Source organism: Lathyrus oleraceus, chromosome 5 (assembly GCF_024323335.1).
Source record: "Lathyrus oleraceus cultivar Zhongwan6 chromosome 5, CAAS_Psat_ZW6_1.0, whole genome shotgun sequence".
NCBI classification, from domain to species: domain Eukaryota; kingdom Viridiplantae; phylum Streptophyta; class Magnoliopsida; order Fabales; family Fabaceae; genus Lathyrus; species Lathyrus oleraceus.
Window position 1 is genome coordinate 631415289 of NC_066583.1, and position 19713 is coordinate 631435001.

General features: G+C 38.4%; 1 long non-coding RNA gene and 1 pseudogene across 1 annotated transcript; one reads left to right on the top strand and one right to left on the bottom strand.

The window, feature by feature from the left end:
* Positions 1-2215: 2215 nt before the first annotated feature.
* Positions 2216-17126, bottom strand: LOC127087383 (uncharacterized). Its single transcript, XR_007789957.1, has 2 exons — positions 16833-17126; positions 2216-2646 (listed from the first exon to the last, which is right to left on the bottom strand). It is a non-coding gene; the product is annotated as an uncharacterized LOC127087383 (long non-coding RNA).
* On the top strand, positions 13981-14080 carry LOC127089340 (uncharacterized; annotated as a pseudogene).
* Positions 17127-19713: the final 2587 nt, after the last annotated feature.

The following is a 19713-nucleotide window of genomic DNA, read 5'->3' on the forward strand; positions in this document are numbered from 1 at the left end:
ATCTGAGAGTTCTGGTCTCTGGTCATACGCGTATGGCACTAGGCAATACGCGTATGAGGTGTTGGTACGCGTATGGGGGGAAGCCTTACGCGTATGGGAGAGAAAGATGACATTTTGAACGTGAATTGGTCTCTGGTGGTACGCGTAATGGGATATTGTTACGCGTAGCATACGCGTATGAGACAGGTGATACGCGTATGAGTTGGGCGAGGAAATGCGCAATACGCGTATGAGAGTGGGCATTACGCGTATGGGATTGGCCAGTTTTGGGCAATACGCGTATGGAAGAGGCAATACGCGTATGGGCAGAATTGTGTTTTGCTGTGCTACTGTTGTGCAGTTTGTGGTTGTTTAGGCTGAGTGATGCGACTTAGCTGAGATATGATGTGATAGGGATCATTTCCCGTTGTTTTGAGTGGCATAGGTATTAGTAGAGTGTGCTAATGCTGTGTTTGCTTTTGTGGCATGACATGATATGCTTTTGTGATTAATTATGTTGATGATGCGTGATGGTATACGTGATGATGTGAATGTATACATTTGTGAATAGACTGTATTATGGCTTAGAGTGTGAGCATGTGTCTATTCTTGATTATTGTTGATGTTGCATTGCTAGGTGATTAGCATGCATATTGTGGCCTTCGGGTGGTAGCTAATTCCCATGGTGAGGAATTAGTGAGTTTAGTCATTTTTGGACTGTTGTTGATTGTTTGCATGCTAGGTGAGTAGCGTGCATTTCATGGCCCATTTGGGGTGGTAGCTAATTCCCATGGTGAGGAATTAGTGAGTGAGTCACTATGTCTCAAATGAGTGGGACTAGTGAGCTTGGTAGCCGTGCCTGGATTTGGACGGTGAGGTTGAACTATAAGTTCACGAATAGTCGGTACCGCATGCATAGAGTCTCATTGCATAATGAATGTGTGGCATATGATATGATTGGATGTATTCCAGTATCATATGTGTGTTGTGTGTTGTGTTGTTAATGATTGAATATGATGGAGAATTGTACTGTTGAGTATGATGTTTGAATGGATATTACTGTTGCTGAATGCGTAGTCTAATTAGGGTGAATTAATGTGTTAATTACTTGGCATTACATGTTGTTCTATAATGCTTATTATATTGATTGAGGAACTCACCCTTACGCCTATTTTTCAGGTAACGAGAAATGAGTTGAGTAGAAGCTTATGCTTGGAGTCTAGAGTAGTTTCTTATGGGTCATGCTCTGATAGATGTAACATCGGGGAGGGGATGTTTTAATTAAATTGATATTGGTTGTTGAATGATTTACATGTATTGTGTTACATGTTTTACATTGAGTTGAATTATTCCGCTGCGAATTATGCAAAAGAATCTTATTTTGATTTAAATAAATGAGCATGACAGGATATTTTGATAAATGAAGTGAAATGATTGTGTGACACCCTTCGGGGCATAATTACTCTGATGAATATATGTGTATTTTAATTATAATAATTTGGGGTATTTAGAAGGGTGTTACAGCATCCATTCAAGACCTTGGTCATTGGGTTCATGCTTGCGTTAGTGCATTGGTCTTTTAGGTCATTGGCTTGTATTTGATTCATTGATATTCTTAAGGCATTATAGGTCACTCACTAGTGGTTCATCTATACATTTTAGTCCATTTGATCAGGCTCATTCATATTGCTTAGCGTTTGAATATAAACCATTGTTTCATGTCATATTCATTCTATACCTTGCTTACATTACAAGTCTATTACATAACTCCATTTTACATCAGAAAACCCTAGTTTAAAATATATAGTTGACTTTTTTGTCAACTAGTTGACAAAGTCAACCAACTTCCCTAAGTCAGTTTCAAACCCATACCCATTGGTCCATGTTTTGATATCATTGATCATGTCCATGTCATTTGGTTCAATTCACATCATTTTTAGCAAACCAATTCATTTCATTTTTGTTACTAACTTTTTGAACCTAAACTTGTGTTTATTCTTCATTTCAATTTACAATCCATAACATAGCATTATAAACCATTATATTCAATTCCATAAGACTAATTCCATATAGCTTTCCACATTCAAATTAACATTCATAACTTTCCATACCAATTCAATTCTATAAATGCACATTCAAATTAAACTTTCCATAACTATCCAATACCATTCATTCATCCATTCATTCAAATAAAACATTCCATTCAACACACATTCAAGCCATTTCCATAAATAACTTTCCATACAAAATCAAACTCAATAACATTCATTCAATAAAAAACTCATTACATAATCCCATTCACAAATTAACAAAGTCCTGCGTTTAAATTTCAACCCCATTTTCCAATCTAATTCAATACAATCCATAATCCCAACTTCCATTTTGATTCCAAACAAGTCCTTAACCAAATAGCTTAAACAAAAGCAACGCATAACAGGGAATTCAATGTTCACCCTGCATTTTTGTACACAGAACAACACATAAATGAAGCTCCTGCATAACTCAGCAAAATGCATTCAACCTGTAAACCATTGTTTACACAGAACCACCAAGTCCAAGCTCCTCCACACGCCAAGCCCTACACGCACCAAGTGGGAACTAGGCCAAATGTAAAACCCTACACCTATAATTCATTCAAATCAGATTCCCCCATCATAACATTGCCACCTGCATAATCAAAAAAACAAATATTCCTTGCAAATCCATTCAACATCACACCAAGTCAAGTTCATAATACAAAGCACCCCTGCAGAAATTCATTTGACGAAAAACTAACATAACCCCGCATCCACTGGATTCCATGATAACACGCCACACAGAATTAAAGCTACACCAACTAACTGAATTGAATCTCAACTAACTCACTAACCTAGATCTAACAGAGTAATTAAACGGTGAGCTGATAAATATGATCGCTCGACTGTGTGAGTCGAGAATGGGATACAAACTGCAAGTGCACAGTTCTATCGCGTAGTTTTAAAAGATATCGATCCCACAGGGACTTATGAATCGATGTACCGTTATCTTTGGTTACTATGTAAATCTAAGGTGAAAATGTTTGATTGTTTGGGGAAAGGAGCTAAGAGCTAAACTAAGATCTAGATTAAATATTAATAAAACGGATATCGGTATGTAGTTCGTCAAAACTAGGGAATCAATTCCTTGTCGGTCTCTCGGTTTTAAAATAAATCGTTCCGACTAACTTTATTGGTTAAAGGTTTTATCTCAAACTCTCGCTCTGTTGAAGAAACCATGATCTTATGTTAATGTTGCTGTCACTTATAATTAAGTCAAAAATCATATTTTGAAAACAATAAAGTTGCAGAAACTCTTCTTAAGAAAATACTGACCGTTTTAAACACCCTTATCTCAAACTTTCGCTCTGTTGACTTAGGTTATACAATTAAATCTAAATGCTTAACTCTCGTCCTCACATTCAATCTTTAAAAATACTTTTTGGAAAAAGGTCAGAATTTAATTAATTCTAAAACTTGCTCTCGCCCTGAGATAGATTTAATGACTAACTTACACTGTCCAGTTAAAACCTCAAACTCTCGCTCTGTTGGTTTCAACTTCTTTATGTCCTTTACTTTTGTAAAAAATCTTGTTATTAAACCTGTAAGTTAAGACCATAAAAAGATTGATTCTAATTTTAAGTTTGAATAGACCGACTTAGTTTTGATCCCTCTTTCTGCTTACTTTACATACCGATACCTAGGCAAATTAGCCAGACATGCTAAATAAATAAGAATCTATATCATGCATAAACAGACTCATTCCAGGCATGCAATGTAAATAAACAGTAGAATAAAACATTAAAAATTAAATAGCTATTAAAGAACCTGAATGCGTAATACAATGGTCTTTGAACACTCCTCCACAAGCCGGTAGGATTTGTTCTTCGATTCTTCAATTAAACGGTAAATTAAATCAAGGAAATAAAAAACTCGAATATAACGTAAGGTTAAATCCGGTATAAAGTTGCCCAGTAGTTTCCGGTGTAGAAACTACTACGCGAAAAATATCTAAAAGCTAAGAACGGGGAAAATAAATTGCAAGGGAAAAACAAAACAAAGCTTGCAAAATAAAATAAATAAAGTGGACGATGCTGGAAAGGAAGAAAAATAGGCAAAGGCGTGAAAAATAAAATTGGCAGAGCTTCCGCAGAACTGAGCGTGCAAAAACTGTGTGTTCTTTTGGTTTGTGAGATGGCTATTTATAATAGCCTTGGTAGCAGCATTCCGTTTCTCCCATTCTTCAGCGTGGCTATATCCACGGCGTGCATATAGGAGACCAACTCCTTAACGTTATTCTTCAAGTCCTTCTGAGGGCGATACTTGCGCCACAAAGGTAGTGGGGTTGTGTGACGTTCGTCACACCATGTGTGACGTCCGTCACAAAGCTACTTCGCGTGACGCTCGTCACGCGTCCTGTGACGTCCGTCACAGGCACAGCATTGGTGACTTGTGCGCTTTGGGCTGGGCTTTGGCCTTTGGTTCCTTTTCTCTCCTTTTTGTTGCTTTTTACACCTCCTTTTCTTCGTTTTTCACTTTTGCTTCAAAATGGGTACCTGATGTAAATAGAAAAGAAATACTGCATAATATCTGATGAAATGGGATAAATTAGCGTAAATGATAAAATAATTTAATTGAATTAAGTCTTAAAAAGCGATATAATTTCGTGTTATCAAACTCCCCCATACTTAAATCTTTGCTTGTCCTCAAGCAAAATTCAGTATAGAACTTGTTAAAAGTTTTAGCCGGATGAAATTTTAAAGCACACATCAATTCGTACTAGGTTGCCAATGGATTTTTTGTTTAGGAGGACTTGAGTTTAATCTTGACATCAACAACTACCGTCACAACTTAGATAACCCTACCTTATGCCAATCAGTTCAAGTACCCTATGATAGCTATCCTGGTTCCTTTAGTCTTATTTTGCCCGTTTTCATTCTAGTGAAATCACATTAAGCCCTTTATCCTTTCGCGCACATAGTGGAGTAACCGGTTAGTGACTATGATCCGCTTTTAGCTAGAAGTTCTGGTACATAAGTCGGATAACTTCATTATTCAGTCCATTGCAAATTGCGGGGGATCGAACCGTAGTCCGCCCTACCAAGTTCAGTACCAGATTCCTACTGAACCAATTCATAATGGATCTTTCGTATTGTGCTTTTGCATGATCTGCAACCTTTAGATTAAATGATCTGGTAAGGATCACCTAGTTTAATTTTCTTAGGTTACTTTGGGGATCATTCACTTATATTCATCGGCTCTCCACGTAGTTTGCTATTAAGATGGTGCTGACTTCTGTATAAACTACTCGGGGTTGCCATAGAACTAAAAGTTCAAGGAGTTCGGTATAATAGGTACTTATCCTGATCTAACATATTGAGGTTCTCAGAGCGTTGTTATGGTAATGATTTTGTTTTGATTTCACTCAAATTTTATAAAGTAGGCGACCTTTATACTTATTGGGTGTGTTAAAATTTTTGTTATGGCTCAAGAAAGTTGAGGGAAATAGATAATAGAAACTTTTTCACCTTAAGGACTTAACTTAAAAAAAATATTTTGTTTTTATAAGGAAATAACAATGAAAAGGGAGAGTACAAACTTGAAACAAAGATGAGAATGGAAAGAATAATTTCCCCCCCATACTTGAACTAAACATTGTCCTCGATGTTTGAAGGGAAAGAAATACAAAATGGAAAGGAAAAAGAAAAATACAACTAAGGCTGCCTTCCACCTCTGGTTCTTGGTCCTGGTGATCTTTGACGTATGTCTAAGCTGTCGAATCTGCTAAACAACTCAGTAAACCGCTGGTCGGTTATGGCATTCCGAGCATCCTGTTGCTGTTGCATTTGACGCATCAGCTGCATCATATCTGCATTCTGTGCCTGCATTCCATCGATAGCATCCATAATGTCATCGTTGGTCGCAGGCCTTCGTCGTCGACGACGTTGGGAGGATGGGCCGGCTGCATTACTGGAAGGGTTGAGCGGGACTGACGGTTGTGTTGGCGGATGATCACCTTGTTCCATTTCTTCAAACTCATCTGTTTGCTGGTTTGTTTGTGAAGGGTCGGTGGTTTCAGGAGCGCTAAGATCGTAGAGGTGGCGGTTCGGGTTTGTGACATCGGTTAGGGTGGTATTGGGTAGCACAACACTTGGGACTGCTTGGTTGTTCACCATCAGATAATAGCCTCCGCCTACTCTGTTTTTAATCAGGCGGCTGGAGCGACAATAGCTGATATCCATAGACAGGGGTGGTAGGGATTCTAAAGTTTGGAGTTTATCCCCTAGGTTCAGGCCAAGTGCTATGGAGGTTATTAATCCACCAATTATGAATGGTTGCCGGCCTCTAGCACATAAGGTGCGGATATGATGAAGGAGAAAAGAGGCGGCGTTTACCGTAGTATCCGTTTCGAAAACGCACTGGAGGAAAAAGAGTTCTTTTGAGTTGACCTTACTGTTGTTTGGTCTTCCAAAGAGTGTGTTTTGCAGGATACGGAGAAAATAGCGGATGGTGGGGTTATGGATGTGGGAGAGAAGGAGTTCTTCCCAGTTGTAGGTATTTATACCGGAAATTTTCTTAAAAAGGTCGAAAACTAGAACTGTGTTCCAGTTTGAGGTTGGGGGAATTCTGGCATGGAGCAGACCTTCTGTGGGAAATTGTAGCATGGCACTCAATTGGCGTTGGGTTAGAGAGTACTCGGTGTTAAACATACGGAAGGTTGCTGTACCGGTTAGAAATTCACCTTCACCGGCGGGAGTGGTGTAGTCGTAAGAACTTAGGAATTCTAAGGTTAGGGAAGGATAGGTGGGTTGGTTATGGGTGCAAAGGAAGGTTAAATCGGCTCTACGGAGCATCCACTCGATACCTTGGAGTAAGCCCAATTGTTGTAAGCAAGTTAAATCGGGGTACCTGGTGGGAGCGACGCCTCGCTGTTGGAAGCGCTCGAATTGCTCTTGCTGATAGTTGTCATCTCCGGATCGGAAGATGATATTTCCGAAATTTTGATTTCCCGCCATTGTGATGAATTTTTGAATGAGTGATTTGGAAAAGAAAAGAAGTGTATATTTGATATGAGAGAATTGTTTGTGGTGAAAGAAGGAAGTTTGGAGGGTATTTATAGGTAAAATGTGGGAGGTGAAAAGAAAGAGTGGTTGAAAAGTAATTAATTGTGGTAAATGAAAAATGAATGGGGAATGTAAAAAGGTAAGGGGTGTAACGTTCGTCTCCAACGGCTACCTAACGTTCACATATCTGAGAGGCGTTACGCTCGTCACAAAGCTGTGACGCTCGTAACAAGTACTAAGTGTGCCGTCCGTCATGGGTGGTGTGACGCTCGTCACACTTCCTTTTTGGAAAGGCTTAGTAGCGCTTCACAGAATCACTTGGTAGCGTAATTTAATATTTTATTCTGCTTATGAACGTTTTAGTCTGTAGCTTAATTTAGTATGCATGCTTACTTGCTTTGTATAATAATAATAATAAGTAATAACAGTAGAGCATAATAGGCATTGCAAAATAGATTAACTAAACAGCTTCAATAAAAAGGATCATAATGTATTACAGGAAGGGAAAATAATAAAATGAAATAGAAATAAACATGAATTCAAATAACATTAATGAAAAATCTAGCCTAAAACTAAATAACTTAGAAAGAAAAATAACTAAATTCCATCTATCTTCGGATCTCTGGCCGGAGGAGTAAAAGAGTTAACATGATGCCGTAACATACGTAACTGGCTTGCCGTGCTGCTCATGTGTTCTAGGACTGCAAGTCTCAAGCTGTGGAAATCTTCCCTGAGGGCGTTTTGTTCTGACATCAAAGCTTCAATGACGGTTTTAATATCTGTTCCTGGCATATGATGTCGGAGATCAGGCATGGCTGATTCTTCGGTCAGGACGGGCTGAGGAGGAGGATCAATATCATGGTAGCCGGATGGAGTCTGAGGGTCAGATTCAGCAAGAGAGATATGGTCAACATAGTGCTCATAGTCATCACAAATCTCATAATCCTGGATGGATTCAGTGGATCCAGCAGGAGTTGGGGTTTCATTCAGGTTATAGAGCCAGTTCCTTTGGTTATGAACACTAGTCCTAGGATCGGGCAGGGTGAATAGGCAGAGAACCTGGTTATCAATAACAAGCTCAAACTCATCAGACCCTATGTTTGCTATAAACATAGTGTTGAAGAGGAAAGGTATACTCATAGTGGTAATGCCACAAAAAGGGTTCAGGTCAAGCATAGGCTGACGTAATCCAATAGCATTACCTATCATAGTTATCAGGCCGCCTATTCTAATGGGTGCTCTCTCATCCTGGATAAGGTGGTCCAAATTAGCTAACATAAAAGTAGCACCGTTTACTGGACGGTTCTGGGAAGCACAAAATATGATGAAGAGTTCATCACGTGAAACTGAAGTACTATTTGGCTTCTTCCCAAATAAAGTGTGGGTCAGGATCTTATGGAAATAGCGAAAAGCCGGGTTATGTATGTTTCCAGAGAGAAACTCATGTTCTTCGGGCTCATCATTTCCAGTCAGCTTACCCCAAAAGTGTTCAAGCTCTCTATATTCAAGAAGTTCTTCCTGGCTTATAGTGAATGTATCAAAGGAGGTAGGAAAACCCAAAAGGTTGGTGAAGTCTCTAGTATTAAATTGGTACTCCATATTGAACATTCTGAACTGGATAAAACCTCTGGTAATTCCTTTTCCATGGCTAGGTAGATAGATTAATGAACTAAGGAATTCTAGTGTGAGCCTCCGGTAGGTGGTGAAAGGTCTCAGAATAGGGGAGGTCTCCCATCCTATCTGATTCAGCAAAAACAGGACACTCTGTCTCAGTCCAAGGGCAGTCATAGCCCAATCATCAGGATATAAACTAGGTAGCATCTCTCTAGTGGCTAGTTCTTCAAACCTTCGTTTCTGAGCCATTCCTCTGAACTTGATACCCATACGGTCAAAATGTCCCATCTGGTTAGTGTTAACTAGAGAAAAGAAAACATGAGTTTAAGTCAGGATTTGGCCAAATGCCGAAAGAAGAATAGAATTATTATTAATATATATAGATATATTTTTTTTCTTTTTGAATAAATCAATAATGAATACTAAATAGAAATTAAAAGAATAATTAAGAGAGAAATAGAGAAATGATAATAATAATAAAATAATAAAATAACAGATTAATTTGTGGGTTGTCTCCCACTAAGCGCTTTGTTTAAATGTCGCAAGCTCGACAAAGAAACTGTTAAATATTGTCTATGAGTCCTGGGGGCGTTTCGTCTAAGTGTAGAATTTGCGAATCCTCGTTGGTTTCCGCATAGTGATAGTGTTTCAGACGTTGCCCGTTTACGGTGAACGGTTCTGTAGATTGTCCTTTAATTTCTACCGCTCCACTGGGAAAGATTTTAGTGATATGGAAAGGTCCTGACCATCTGGATCGTAGTTTTCCCGGGAATAATTTTAGTCTGGAGTTAAATAAGAGTACTGCGTCGCCTTGCTTGAAGGTTTTCCTTGATATACGCTTATCATGCCATTGTTTTGTTCTTTCCTTATAGATTTTGGCATTTTCATAGGCGTCTCTTCTGAGTTCCTCTAATTCGTTTATGTCAAGGATTCTCTTTTCACCGGCGGCTTTATAATTCAAATTTAAATTTCTAATAGCCCAATAGGCTTTATGTTCCAATTCTACCGGGAGGTGACAGGGTTTTCCATAAATGAGCTTAAATGGGGTCGTCCCTATGGGAGTTTTATAAGCAGTTCGGTATGCCCATAAAGCTTCTGGTAATTTCAATGACCAATCTTTCCTTGAAGTGGCGACCGTTTTTTCTAGTATTTGCTTGATTTCTCTGTTAGATACTTCCACTTGTCCACTGGTTTGAGGGTGGTAAGGTGTTGCTATCCTATGTCTCACTCCATATTTAAGTAGTAGTTTTTCGAGTACCTTGGATATAAAGTGCGATCCACCATCACTGACTACTATCCTTGGGATGCCAAATCTCGGAAATATTATATTTTTAAAGAGTCTAGTTACTACTCGGGTGTCATTAGTTGGAGAAGCTATAGCTTCGATCCACTTTGATACGTAGTCAACCGCCACGAGTATGTATTTGTTACCGAAAGAGGACGGAAACGGTCCCATGAAGTCTATTCCCCACACGTCAAAAATCTCTACTTCCAAAATACCTTTTTGTGGCATCTCGTCACGTCTAGATATGTTTCCCGTGCGTTGACATCTGTCACACTCCTTAATAGCCGCATGTACGTCCTTCCATATAGTTGGCCAATAAAAGCCAGCTTGTAGGATTTTAGAGCAGGTCTTGGATGTACTTGTGTGTCCACCATAAGGCGCGGAGTGACAGTGTTGGATTATATTTTCTACCTCTTCTTCGGGTACACATCGACGGAAAATACCATCGGGACCTCTTTTGAAAAGTAAGGGATCATCCCAGTAATAGTGTTTTATGTCGTGGAAGAATCTTTTCTTCTGCTGGTAAGATAAAGTAGGTGGAACTATGCCGGCAGCTAAATAATTAACTAGATCAGCGTACCATGGTATGACAGATATAGCTAAGGTGGTTTCTACTTGCATGTCAGAGTTGTTCTCTTCCAAAGTAGCTATGAGTTTGTCATACGAGAAATCATCATTAATGGATGTTCTTTCTGGTTCAAGGTTCTCAAGTCTAGAGAGGTGGTCTGCTACTACGTTCTCAGTTCCTTTCTTGTCCTTGATTTCTAAGTCGAATTCTTGTAGTAACAAGATCCATCTTAGGAGTCTAGGTTTAGCATCCTTTTTTGTTAGAAGGTACCTGATAGCAGCGTGATCAGTGTAAACTATTATTTTGGCTCCTACCAAGTAAGAACGAAATTTATCTAGCGCAAATACTACTGCTAGGAGTTCTTTCTCGGTTGTGGCATAATTCATCTGCGCTTCATCCAGGGTTCTGCTAGCGTAATATATAACATGGAGCTTTTTATCCTTTCTTCGTCCTAAAACAGCACCTACAGCATAATCACTGGCATCGCACATTATTTCGAATGGTTCATTCCAGTCTGGTGTCTGCATAATGGGTGCGGAGATCAATGCTTGTTTAAGAGTTTGAAATGCTTTTAAACAGTTATCGTCGAATATGAATTCAGCATCTTTCATTAATAGTCCGGTTAAGGGTTTAGTTATCTTAGAGAAGTCTTTGATGAATCGTCGGTAGAAACCGGCGTGTCCTAAAAAGCTTCGTACTTCTCTCACGGTTCTTGGGGGTTGAAGATTTTCGATTACCTCTATTTTGGCTTTGTCTACTTCAATTCCTCTGTTCGAGATAATGTGTCCTAAAACAATTCCTTCTTGTACCATAAAGTGGCACTTTTCCCAATTAAGTACTAAGTTTACTTTTACACATCGTTCAAGAACTCTTTCCAGGTTTTCAAGGCATTCTTCGAAACTTTGTCCGTATACAGAAAAGTCATCCATGAATACTTCCATGATGTTTTCGAGAAAGTCGGCGAAAATTGCCATCATGCATCTTTGAAAAGTTGCAGGGGCATTACACAGACCAAACGGCATTCGTCTATACGCGAAGGTACCAAAAGGGCATGTGAATGTTGTCTTTTCTTGGTCATCAGGGTGAATTGGTATTTGAAAGAAGCCTGAATAACCGTCTAAATAACAGAAATGTGAATGTTTAGCTAATCGTTCTAACATTTGGTCAATGAATGGTAAAGGGAAATGATCTTTTCGGGTTGCTTTGTTTAGTTTCCTATAATCAATGCACATTCTCCATCCCGATTCGATTCGTTTAGTTATAGTTTCTCCTTTTTCGTTTTCAATAACGGTTATGCCTCCTTTCTTTGGTACAACGTGTACAGGACTGACCCATTTGCTATCAGATATAGGATATATAATACCTGCTTCTAATAACTTGGTTATTTCTTTCTTTACTACCTCACTTAGGATCGGATTTAGTCTTCTCTGGTGTTCCCTAGAGGTTTTACCGTCTTCTTCTAACATGATGCGATGCATACAAATAGAAGGGCTTATTCCTTTAAGATCGGTTATGTGGTATCCTAGTGCGGTTGGATATTTTCTTAAGATATGTAGGAGTTTTTCTGTTTCGAGTCTTCCTAGATCTGCATTGACTATCACGGGTCGTTCAAGTTCTAAGTCTAGGAATTCATATCTCAGATTTTTGGGAAGTGTTTTCAAATCAGGGGTTGGTTTGTTAAGACACTGCGTAGGATCTGGTGTTATTGCTAAGCATTGTTTAGATTTGTCTTCTAAAAGATGGTCTGATGATTTGTCTTCTCCTGACTCTGCTTCTTTTATGCATTCATCGATGATATCCATGAAGTAACATGTATCTTCTATTGCAGGTGCTTTCAAGAATTTGGAAAGAATGAATTCAATTTTCTCTTCACCTACTTCGAAGGTGAGTCGTCCTCGTTTTACGTCTATGATTGCACCGGCAGTTGCTAAGAATGGTCTTCCTAGTATAATAGGTGTAGTATCATCTTCTCTAATGTCCATAATTGTGAAGTCAGTGGGAATGTAAAACTGACCTATGCGTACGGGAACGTTTTCAAGGATTCCTACAGGATATTTGATGGAACGATCCGCTAGTTGTACAGACATCTTGGTCGGTCTTAATTCTCCCATTTCCAGTCTCTTACATATGGATAAAGGCATAACGCTAATTCCGGCTCCTAAATCGCATAAGGCTTTGTCGATGACAAATTTTCCTATGTGACAGGGTATAGAGAAACTACCCGGATCCTTGAGTTTAGGGGGCATGTTTTGGATTATAGCGCTACATTCGGCAGGGAGTGTAACGGTTTCGCTATCCTCAAGTTTCCTTTTATTAGAAAGAATTTCTTTTAAGAATTTAGCATATGAGGGCATCTGCGTAATAGCTTCGGTAAATGGGATTGTAACGTTTAATTGCTTAAGGAGATCGACAAATTTTCTAAATTGGCCTACATCTTTGGTTTTAACAAGCCTTTGAGGGTAAGGTATAGGTGGTTTGTAAGGTGGTGGAGGTACATAAGGTTCCTTCTTTTCTAGGGTATCCTTATTACTCTCTTCCTTTTCCTTAGGTTCACTTTCCTCAGTAGATTTCTTAGGGTTTTGGTTTTCTATCCTTGGATCAGACGGTCCTTCCACTTCCGTTCCACTTCTTAATATAATTGCATGAGCTTGGCTTCTCGGATTAGGTTGGGGCTGTCCAGGGAATGTACCAGTTGGTGCAGCAGTAGGTGCTTGTTGTTGAGCTACTTGAGATATTTGGGTTTCTAACATTTTGTTATGCGTAGCCAAGGCATCTACTTTGCTTGCTAGTTGTTTAAGTTGTTCGCCAGTGTGTATGTTCTGGTTTAAGAAATCTTTATTGGTTTGTTGTTGGGAAGCTATAAAGTTTTCCATCATGATTTCCAAGTTGGATTTTCTAGGGGTATTATTGTTAGGATTTGGTTTCTGATATCCCGGAGGTATAGATGGGGTTTGATTCGGAGACTGTCCAGGTGCGTATAAAGCATTATTACTCTTATATGAAAAGTTTGGATGGTTTTTCCAATTTGGGTTATAGGTATTCGAATAGGGGCTTCCTTGAGCATAGTTTACTTGCTCTGTTTGGATTCCAGTCAAGAGTTGACATTCCGTAGGAGTGTGGCCTTGGATTCCACAGACCTCGCAATTCTGAGTTATAGCAACCACGGCGGTTGGTGGTGATACGTTTAAACTTTCAATTTTCTGGACCAAAGCATCCACTTTTGCATTAACGTGATCAAGGTTACTTATCTCGTACATGCCAGTTTTCGGTTGAGGTTTTTCCACTGTTGTTCGTTCGGTTCCCCACTGATAGTGGTTTTGGGCCATGCTCTCGATAAGCTGGTAAGCATCAGCATAAGGTTTGTTCATTAGTGCACCACCTGCAGCAGCGTCTATTGTTAACCTTGTATTGTATAAGAGACCATTATAAAATGTGTGAATTACTAACCAGTCTTCCAAACCATGGTGTGGGCAAAGTCTCATCATGTCTTTGTATCTTTCCCATGCTTCGAAAAGAGACTCGTTGTCTTTCTGTTTAAATCCGTTTATCTGGGCTCTTAACATAGCTGTTTTGCTTGGCGGAAAATATCGGGCAAGAAAAACTTTCTTCAACTCGTTCCATGTGGTGACTGAGTTGGAAGGTAGAGATTGAAGCCATCTTCTAGCGCTATCTCTTAATGAGAAAGGAAAAAGACGAAGTCGAATTGCCTCTGAAGTGACACCATTAGCTTTAACAGTATCAGCATATTGAACAAATATGGATAAATGAAGGTTTGGATCTTCGGTAAGATTTCCAGAGAATTGGTTCTGTTGCACAGCCTGCAACAGTGAAGGTTTAAGTTCAAAGTTGTTTGCTTCGATTGCGGGAGGAGCAATACTTGAATGCGGTTCATCTTGCGATGGAGCGGCGTAATCTCTAAGAGCACGAGCTGGTTCTGCCATCTCGGTTAAAGAAGGAAAAATGTTTTTGATATCAGGAAGGTTTATAGGAGGGAGATTGTTTTCAGCACGATATTCCCGAATTCGTCGTAAGACTCGGAGATATAGTTCGATATCGTTGATTCGTAAATAGAGCGGTTCGCCTTGAGAGCGAGTGCGTGGCATACAAATCAACGAAAGAAAGAATAGAAGGAAAAAGAAACCTTAGTCTCTACAGCGTAACGGAAGAGTTACGATATCGATTGAATAGAAGTCCCCGGCAACGGCGCCAAAAACTTGATCGCTCGACTGTGTGAGTCGAGAATGGGATACAAACTGCAAGTGCACAGTTCTATCGCGTAGTTTTAAAAGATATCGATCCCACAGGGACTTATGAATCGATGTACCGTTATCTTTGGTTACTATGTAAATCTAAGGTGAAAATGTTTGATTGTTTGGGGAAAGGAGCTAAGAGCTAAACTAAGATCTAGATTAAATATTAATAAAACGGATATCGGTATGTAGTTCGTCAAAACTAGGGAATCAATTCCTTGTCGGTCTCTCGGTTTTAAAATAAATCGTTCCGACTAACTTTATTGGTTAAAGGTTTTATCTCAAACTCTCGCTCTGTTGAAGAAACCATGATCTTATGTTAATGTTGCTGTCACTTATAATTAAGTCAAAAATCATATTTTGAAAACAATAAAGTTGCAGAAACTCTTCTTAAGAAAATACTGACCGTTTTAAACACCCTTATCTCAAACTTTCGCTCTGTTGACTTAGGTTATACAATTAAATCTAAATGCTTAACTCTCGTCCTCACATTCAATCTTTAAAAATACTTTTTGGAAAAAGGTCAGAATTTAATTAATTCTAAAACTTGCTCTCGCCCTGAGATAGATTTAATGACTAACTTACACTGTCCAGTTAAAACCTCAAACTCTCGCTCTGTTGGTTTCAACTTCTTTATGTCCTTTACTTTTGTAAAAAATCTTGTTATTAAACCTGTAAGTTAAGACCATAAAAAGATTGATTCTAATTTTAAGTTTGAATAGACCGACTTAGTTTTGATCCCTCTTTCTGCTTACTTTACATACCGATACCTAGGCAAATTAGCCAGACATGCTAAATAAATAAGAATCTATATCATGCATAAACAGACTCATTCCAGGCATGCAATGTAAATAAACAGTAGAATAAAACATTAAAAATTAAATAGCTATTAAAGAACCTGAATGCGTAATACAATGGTCTTTGAACACTCCTCCACAAGCCGGTAGGATTTGTTCTTCGATTCTTCAATTAAACGGTAAATTAAATCAAGGAAATAAAAAACTCGAATATAACGTAAGGTTAAATCCGGTATAAAGTTGCCCAGTAGTTTCCGGTGTAGAAACTACTACGCGAAAAATATCTAAAAGCTAAGAACGGGGAAAATAAATTGCAAGGGAAAAACAAAACAAAGCTTGCAAAATAAAATAAATAAAGTGGACGATGCTGGAAAGGAAGAAAAATAGGCAAAGGCGTGAAAAATAAAATTGGCAGAGCTTCCGCAGAACTGAGCGTGCAAAAACTGTGTGTTCTTTTGGTTTGTGAGATGGCTATTTATAATAGCCTTGGTAGCAGCATTCCGTTTCTCCCATTCTTCAGCGTGGCTATATCCACGGCGTGCATATAGGAGACCAACTCCTTAACGTTATTCTTCAAGTCCTTCTGAGGGCGATACTTGCGCCACAAAGGTAGTGGGGTTGTGTGACGTTCGTCACACCATGTGTGACGTCCGTCACAAAGCTACTTCGCGTGACGCTCGTCACGCGTCCTGTGACGTCCGTCACAGGCACAGCATTGGTGACTTGTGCGCTTTGGGCTGGGCTTTGGCCTTTGGTTCCTTTTCTCTCCTTTTTGTTGCTTTTTACACCTCCTTTTCTTCGTTTTTCACTTTTGCTTCAAAATGGGTACCTGATGTAAATAGAAAAGAAATACTGCATAATATCTGATGAAATGGGATAAATTAGCGTAAATGATAAAATAATTTAATTGAATTAAGTCTTAAAAAGCGATATAATTTCGTGTTATCAAAATACCTCAAAGGTTTAATAGAGTTTACACTTTATTAAATCAAGGATAATATTTAAACTCTTCTTCACTGTAAAATTCAGGGAACAATTCACTATTTCAATTAACGATTCTCACTCTCGTAACTTTACAATTTTCACAATTCACAATTCTTCTTCAACAATTCACAATCCTCTCAATTCTCTCTCGCAGTTCAACAACTCTCAAACACACTATCCACTCTCTCTCATGCAGTAACATAAGAGAAGAGCAAAGTGGTAGAAGGGAAGAATTTACGAGAAGTTGAAGAACTCGTGAGAAGAAGAAGGAGCATACCGAGAAAGAGTTCAATATTTGTTGCTTGTCGGAGAACCACCGCGTCAGATTCAAATTTGGCGAGTTTTCCTCTACCTTCTTGCTTCAATCCTCGATTCGATTTGGTTACAATCCATGATTCATTGCATTGCTTGCTTCGAAATTATTCAATCCTCCTCGATTATGCGTGCACCAGAGTGAAATGAAGATGAGGGATGCATGTTTTATTCGATTTTGGCATGAAATTTGGAGTTGTTTCTTGGCTTTCATTTTAAATCTTCTTCGAGAATGGGATAACGAGTGTTGAAGTGAGGATCGAACACTGATGAAGTCTTGTGATCATTTTGCATAGGGCCCGATTTCATTTGGATGGGACTATTGGAAGATTGGATTTGTTTGAGCCTAAGGCCCAAACCTCCTATTCGCACCTCCTTCAAAGCCTGCATACCCTTGCCTCAATATAATTTAAATCCTTTTTTTTACAATTTTTAATTAATTATTCTTAATTAATTTTGATTAACTATTGATCTATGATTTTTATACTTTTGCTGTATAAAATAATTTGATAATTTTAGAATTAGGTTAATTAAGTTTAGCTTAATTTTTCTCATCATGTAATATCATTATTAAAAATAACTAATCATGTAATATCATATTAAAATTAATTAGGATTAGTTAGTTTTAATTAACTTTGATTATATCTTGATTGTTAATTCTATATTAATCAGTTTTTGAACAATGACAATTTTACCTTTAGGGTTTAGGACATTCCTGAGATGCATGCTCCCTTAGCTTAAGTTTTGTGTAGATTTCAAATGGTATAATTTAACTGATCCTTCCATTAGGTTGTACATGATTCAACTGATATATTTCTTCAATCCCATTAATTGTATTGATGAAAGTTTACTTTGATAAACTAAATCCTTTACACTATGCTCAATTTCCCAAGCCTATTTAAGTGATCAAAAGACCCTTGATCATTTGATAAGGCAAGTCCCTTGTGTTCAAGCTGTATTGGATCTCTGGAGCTCAAGACATCAAGATTCAAATTCAAGTTTAAGACTTCAAAGTCAGTATAAGGCATTCACATTGTAGACATACTGGACTATAGTTCAAGCACAACAAATGTGTATTAACACTTGTCAATCATGATTTAATTTGTTTTCCATGAGCCTTAAGCAATAGAAAACGGGTGAGAGGGAGCATTCATATCCTCAGTCTGAATATCTTTGGGTACGAGACGAATGACTTAGTTGCTTAGAGTATTCACCTCTACTTATATACTTTAGTACAATTCGAATCAAATGACTGTCAAGTCTCCACCCATAACAAGAAATACTACATCATCAGAATCAATAATCAGAATCTCCTATCAGCAACTTGTCAATCACGATGGGATTTACACGCCATGAGCCTTAAGTAACGAGGAATGATGAGAGAAAGTATTGTTATCCTTGTCTAGGGTATCCTTGGGTATGAGGCGTAAACCCCAACTACTTAAGGTATTCTCCTTCAATCATAGACTTTATTGCAATTCAAATCAGGTAATTGACAAGGTCTTTTTTAGGCAAGCACATCAATCACTCAACTCTTTTTACACTACAACACTATCACACTTTCCTTTTTGGATCCAGTGTCACACTCCCCTCCTTGATGTCCATACATCTTTTTGGATCATTACCTCAGGTTCACACACCCATATCCTCTCTTCATTGCTTCATGCACTGCCTATAGTTATAAACTTTGGCATCCTTTTCTTATTACTTCATGCATTGCCTACAGTTACAAACTTTGACATCCTCCTTTCGTTGCCCATACAGTGACCGACTTTGACATTCTTTTTCTTGCCCTACAGAGTTTCAGACATTGGAAAACTCTCTTTTTCCCTATGGAGTTACCGACTATGACAATCTTACTTTTTGCCTACACAGTTACAGGCTTTGGCAAAGCTCTATTCCTCTCTACTTATAAATTTACAAACTTAGGTATTCATTCTTTATGCTTATAGGGTTACAGACTCTGGCTACCTCTTTCAGTGCCTATACAGTTACAGACTGTGACATCATTTCTCATTGCCCTTATAGAATTCCAGACTCTGGCATCCATTTCTTTATGCCTTGTATAGTACAAAATATGGCACACATATCATTGCACTTTTCCCTACAAAGTTACAGACTTTGGCAAAATAAACTTTGACTCTTTTGTCCTGCCTATACAATTACAGATTGTGACTTTCTCTCATGTTATCCTGTAGGGTTACATACCCCAACAAACATCTCTTCCTAACTTGTAAAGTCTCAAACTCTGGTAGCATCCTTGGTTTAGACCATGCATTCACAAATTCTCTTTGGGCTAAACACCACTCATTGGTTAATGCCACACTCTTGCTATTCAAGCATTTTGCTTTGCCTTTTGGCAACCCAATAAAAACTCTTTATTTCTTTGTTCTGCTTTAGTTTTCCAAACTACAGAGCTCTAACTTTCTCATTGCACAGTGAGAATACGTAGGCACGAGGATTCAAATCCTCCCCGAGAACATTTATTTATTCATCCCCTTTCTCAAATTAGTCACTTATCATCATTCACTATTCACTACCTACATTCAATACCTTATGCCAATCATTCACCCATGTGATATATTGTTCTCTTTGAATCAAATATACTATTTCTTTGGGTTCCATACATACTTTTGGGCAAATAACCAGTGCATGCCTATGAACCAAGAGCCTTTTTTTGTCTCGTAGACAAACTATCCCTTTTGTTTCACTTTTTTTGTAAGTCCTTATATATGCAAAACCCTTTATTTTTTGGCTTGATGCCAGTTTTTCCCATTGGTTCAGATATACATACCATATGGGTTCAAACAACATTATCCTTTGGTTCAAACCATACATTTCATCAG